This window comes from Pteropus vampyrus, unplaced genomic scaffold, assembly GCF_000151845.1.
Source record: "Pteropus vampyrus isolate Shadow unplaced genomic scaffold, Pvam_2.0 Scaffold349, whole genome shotgun sequence".
Classification (NCBI taxonomy): domain Eukaryota; kingdom Metazoa; phylum Chordata; class Mammalia; order Chiroptera; family Pteropodidae; genus Pteropus; species Pteropus vampyrus.
In genome coordinates, this window is record NW_011889130.1 from 2,507,861 (window position 1) to 2,513,860 (window position 6,000).

The window sequence follows — 6,000 nt, forward strand, 5'->3', positions numbered from 1 at the left end:
AGTTTAGAAGAAAAAAAAAGAAACAAACACCTAACAACTCAAAAAAAAAAAAAAATCAAAAGCCATTAACATAATACAACCTTCAAAAAGCACCAGTTTACAATAGTCCTTTATCAACAGAATAGTGAATGGAGATTGTTAGTAACTATTCAGCTGAGACTTGTGACTAACCTCTGAGACCTTGTGTCAGTCATTCCAGCAGAAACCTGGCCAACTGTCCTTTGACTACTCCCTTGCTTGCAGGCTCTCCCCCATTGAATCCTATACCATCTCTTGCCAGGATTACACAGGAGCTTTGCACCCTTGCCTCTTCATCCACTACACAGCAGTCAGAGTGACCTGCTTAAATGTAAATTAGATTATATTACTCCTTTGCTCCACTCTCAGTGGCTCCCACTGCATTTAGCTACATATCTTACACATCCAGCAAGGTCCTACACTCTCTATTCCCTTGTTACCCTCTATTGTTTTCTAACAAACTTTACAATTCATTTTTGTTTATTGTCTACCTCCCCTGGAATGGGAGTGTAAATGCCATGAAGGAAAGGATTTTTGTCTGTTTTGTTCAAAGATGTATCCCAAATAGCCCTTCTCTCACTCCACTACAGTAACAAGTGCTCAACAAAATATATGAAATGGAAGAAGGCTCTGAGACTAATGTCTTTCCTTGGGTCTTTTAAACAGCAAAACCCAGAATGTAGAAAAAAAAAGAAATTGAAACAACTGACCAATTTTCTTCAACAAGTGATATATAGGCAACGAAAAAAAAAAAGGGAGGGAGAACTATGTTAGTAAAATGGACAAAAAGAAATTTAAGAAATATTAACGAAAAACAATATGTGAACTTTGGGTTTTGACTCAAATTACCTGGAAAAAAAGACAATTTTAAGTCAATCATGGAAATGTGAAAATGGAATGGGTATGATTACAAAAGTAGAAGTGGTGGCAAAAATAAATTTAATAGCCTATATGCTTTTACTAATAATTTCGTAATTATTACAGTGAAAATTCTGATAGTCACCCACCCCACATTGCAAAGCAATTGCTTCAAAATAGTGGGTTGGTGAATATGTCAATAAATAGCCTAACTATTCCTTTGGAATCATTCATTTTATTAATCAAGCATCACGCATTACAAGAAATCTCAAAAACTCTGAGCTACAAGTAGGGAGAACTGAAGAACTACCCTATTTTTCATTTGCGGTTTCTGTGGTCTGGTGCTCTTTTCCAGGCAATGAATCTCTATTTATGGAGACCAATGGGATAGAGATCCATGTGCTTGCAACGCTGATTAGACAGAAAAACAGATATACACTTTAGTCTGTGAATATATATCTTTATGCTATTGTTATTTTTAACACCTTGCAAAAAAAGACAACCCACATTTGCTCACACATTATATATTTCGAAATGTCAACTAACAAACATCTCTTCTAAAATGCAAAACTTTAATACTCTCACCTCTACCTCAATTACTTTAATTGAACTATAATGTATCCCTACCCAATAATGTATGAGAAAAATGCAGCAGGCGGGCCTTGATATGATGAGAACTTTGTATGGGAAACTGGATATAAGGTAACAAAAATAAATCTTCCTTACACTCAATTCTTCCTAAGCTCTTAGTGGCCAGCATGCTGAGGGAATAAGTATCACAGATTTCTCCTTTAAATTATCTGAACTAATAGAAAGGCTTTATCAAAACTTAACCAATTATTTCCAGTTGATCCTGATCTAGTACAGCCTCTCTGGATCAGGTCAATATCTCCTCTCTCCATTTTGCCCTTTTACAAATCTGTATGGAATATCTTGAGACATTTAGAAGCAGAGGATGAAAAATGTGTAGTAATGTCTTTACACATTCATATTACCATCTCTCCCATAGATGACTGCAATAGCCTCTTAACCCTGTCTTGACTTCTCTTCCCTGCCCTCTTCCAAATCTTTCTTGACATTACACCCAGTGTGATTACTCTAAAATACAAATCTCATCCTATCATTCTTGTATAAGACTATGAAAAATGAACAACAAATTCCTCCCACTCCTGTACACACAACATATTTGCAACATGACTGTGCTGACGATTCCATCAATAGGTGGAGTCTGTTTCTCCCACTTTGCTGAACTGGGGCTGGCCTAACATCTTGCTCTAGCCAACAGATGTCAGGTGAAGCGACAATATGGACTTCTGAACCTAGGTCTCCAGAGGCCTTTAAGAAGAAGTGGAGAAATCCCTTCTAGGCCCAGAAGGGTGACAGTATTTGAGGCCCTTCCTACTGACGCCTTTTAGACCAATCAGTGAACAGCCATCACCAACTGCGTGACATAGAAGCAAAGCCCTCTTAGATAACCCAACTCTGATCAAGCCTGCAGATGACTGTGGAAGCATGAATAACTCCAAGCAAATCCTGTGAAGAACCCCCAGCTGTGTATAGCCCTAATTGCTAACCCCAAAAACTGTCAAATGGTTGTTTTAAACCACTGAATTTGGGGGTATTTCATATGCAGCAATTATTAACTGATATAACCCCCTTTTGCCCTCATGATTAAATTTAAACTTTAAGACTGTTTTGAGGTCTCTTTTATACTTCTCCAATCTCATCTGTCAGCCCAAACATAAACTCGATAAAATATTTGTGAGATTAAAGAATATTCATTCAAACATTTTAATATTTTCTTTAAAGAGATTAGTAGTTAGATGTTATAGACATCTGTGGTCAGAAAGGGCAACAAGAATTGCTGAGATATCACCTTCTGAAGATGAGACCAAAAAAGTAAAAAACTAAAAATAGAATTACCACATGACCCAGCAATCCCTCTTCTGGGTATTTACCCAAAAAACTTGAAAACATTTATCTGCAAAGATATATGCACCCTGATGTTCATAGCACCATTGTTCACGGTGGCCAAGACGTGGAAACAACTAAGTGCCCATCATTAGATAGAAGAATGGATAAAGAAAATGTGGTACATATATACAATGGAATATTAGTCATAAGAAAAGATGAAATACTACCATTTGCGATACATGGATGTATCTTGAGATTATCATGCTAAGCAAAATAAGTGAGACAGAAAAAGTTGAGGACTATATGATTTCACTATGTAAGATATAAAACTGAAAGCATCAAACAAACATGGCAAACAAAAGGACTCATGGACACAGATTAATGGTTACCAGAGGGAAAGGGGGAGAGGGAAGAGGAAGACAAGGGTAAAAGGAGTCAAATACTTGGTGATGGAAGGGAATTTAACTTTGGGTGGTGAACACACAATGTAATATACATATGACATGTTATTGAATTGTACACTTGAAAACTATTTGATTTTATTAACCAATGTCATCCCAATAATTTTAATAAAGAAAATAAAGGATCCATTATTTACAACAACAACAATTTATAGTACTATTAGTGGAATTGGGAGGTGAGGGAGAATGGGTGTCATCTAACTTAATATAAGCAGGTAGAACATGCTACAATATGGATGAGTCTTGAGGACATTATTCTAAGTGCCATAAGCCAATCACAAAAGGACAAATACAGTATGATTTCACTTATGTGAGGTATCTAGAGTAATCAAACACAGAAAAAAAAAAGTAGAATAGTGGTTGCCAGGGGCTGAGGGTAGGGGGAAACAGGAAATTATTATTTAATGGCTATAGTTTGTTTTGCAACATGAAAAAGTTCTGGAGATTGGTTGCACAACAATATAAACATACTTAACACTACTGAACTATACACTTAAAAACAGTTACAATGGTTAATTTTATGTTATATGCATTTTACTAAAGTTAAAGGAAAACGTGTGTATGTATGTATGTGTGTGTGTGTCTGTGTGTGCATATACACACACATTTTCATATACGGTAGTCTGTTAGTATCTGTGCGGGATTGGTTCTAGGATAATAGCCTCTGCCCCTCTGATACCAAAATCCAAAGATGTTCAAGTCCCTTATATAAAGTGGTATAATAGTTGCATATAACCTACACACACCCTCCCATATGTTTAAAATCATCTCTAAATTATTTATAATCCCTAATACAATGTAAATGCTTTGTAAATAGTTATTATACTGTATTATTTAGGGAATAATGACAGGGGAAAAAAGGTACATGTTTAGTACAGATGCAGCACAGCAACCATAGTAGGCCTAATTACATAGTATATATCAGCAACTATGTAATATTTTTTCCAGTATTTTCCATCCTAGGTTGGTTGAACCCATGGAAGTGGAACCCACAGATATGAAGGGTCAACTGTAATGCATGTGGAATATCCAAAATCATGTAAGGGATCCCAAAAGAGCATCCTCTTTCCTTAGAAAAAAGATCTTCAAAAGCAGCTAACACTGAAGGAAAGGAAGCCCATGTGATTAAAGACAAGACATTCATATGGATTAAGGCCCATTTCTTTCAAAAATAAACCCCAACTATAAACTCCAAATAGAGCCAAGAGCAACTGCAGGTCTAGACTTGTCTTTGAGCTGCCTCTTACACATAGGATTCTCCAGAGTGCTAAATGTAAGGATTTTTTTTTTTTTTTTAACTTAGTGATGATTTTCCTAGCATATTAGAAATTAGCTTGTAAGGAAACAAAAAGGACTGTCTGTATGTTACCCATCATAGGAAACAATAAACAATGATTTTTTTTTTTTTCCAATTTGAGGAATTAACACTGCATTGCTTGAGAAGAAAAACAACTTCTAGACTCAGCTGTTAACTAACTACTGTGATTCTCTCCTAAGGAGAGAGATGACTTAAGGTTTAACATCACTCTGGCTATACAGATGTTTGTAACCAGTTATTAAAACAAGACATGGTGCAAAACAACTACTCCCTGGGATTTCTTTCAAAGTAGGACACAGCAAACAACCAATGAGTTGCTGCACAAATACTCCTAAAAGTCAGATGATGGGCTTAAATACAAAGACCCAAAATATCAAACTTATGAAAGGGAACTACATACTTGTATTTAGCTCATTTCCTACATATAATACTTTGTAAAACAGTAGAGCCAAACAAGTTTATTGCCTTTTTAAATTCTTTTTTTATGAAATACATATGCTAAAAAAATTACAACTGTTACATGATTATATGAGAGTTGTAAAACCATAAAGGGAATAAATATGTTCTATTCTCTAAAGGTAATAACAATGTTAAAAATTATATATTTTTATAAATGTACATTCATAGGTAAAAACATACTTTTATATAAATGGTAAGAGAACATACATATCACTTTTTTCCCCCAGCTATGCTTATTTATTTATATATGAAAATCGTGATTTCAGACCAATACTTCCAATTCCAGCCCAACACCACAGGTGATTCTGGCCTCTCCCCTCTCCAGGTCATGCCACCTTTTCCAACTGTGAGAAACCTGGTCCCCACTGGCCTCAGCATTTTGCTTACTTTCCTATTGTCCTCTTTACAACCACTCACCCGGCATCTCCAGGCTGCCACCCTTGCCCACATGGGGCCCCACCCACACTTGGGGCACCTCCTCCCATTCAAAAGATGACCACAGGCCAATGACCTACCTGCCTTGGGGCTTTTTGACAAAAAGATGCCAATAATTAATATTTAATAAAGAGAAGAGAGTAGGTGGTAAGATTTTTATTATTTTTTTTTAAATTAAGTTTATTGGGGTAACATTGGTTAATACAATTATATAATTTATAGGTGGACATTATAATTTGACATCTGTAATTCTATTGTTGCCACCCAAAGTCCAGTTTCCTTCAGCTACCATATATTTGATCCCCTCTACCCACTTCACCCTCCCTCTACCCCCCTATATTTGACCCCCTTTAACTGTCTACCTAACCCCTCCTCACCAACCCCTACCCTCTGATAACCACTAGTCTACAGTCCATGTCCATGAATCTGTTTGTTTGTCCTGCTCATTTGTTGCTTTTAGGTTTATATCCCACATATAAGTGATATCATGTGATTTTCAACTTTTTCTGTGGCTTATTTCGCTTAGCATGATTATCT

The 6,000-nt window shown here is 36.1% G+C and overlaps 1 protein-coding gene across 4 annotated transcripts in view; it reads right to left on the reverse strand.

Annotated features, from left to right (window-relative positions):
* The window catches only part of MFSD14B (major facilitator superfamily domain containing 14B), a 91,184-nt gene that overhangs the window by 61,828 nt on the left and 23,356 nt on the right, over positions 1 to 6,000 (reverse strand). Inside the window, exon 1 of one of the 4 annotated variants that reach the window (XM_023522568.1) lies at positions 172 to 307. The exons of the other annotated variants lie outside the window; for them this stretch is intronic. The gene's annotated coding sequence lies outside the window, so the exon portion shown is untranslated. Of the gene's footprint in view, positions 1 to 171; positions 308 to 6,000 lie in introns of those variants that run through there. 4 annotated transcript variants of the gene reach the window in all.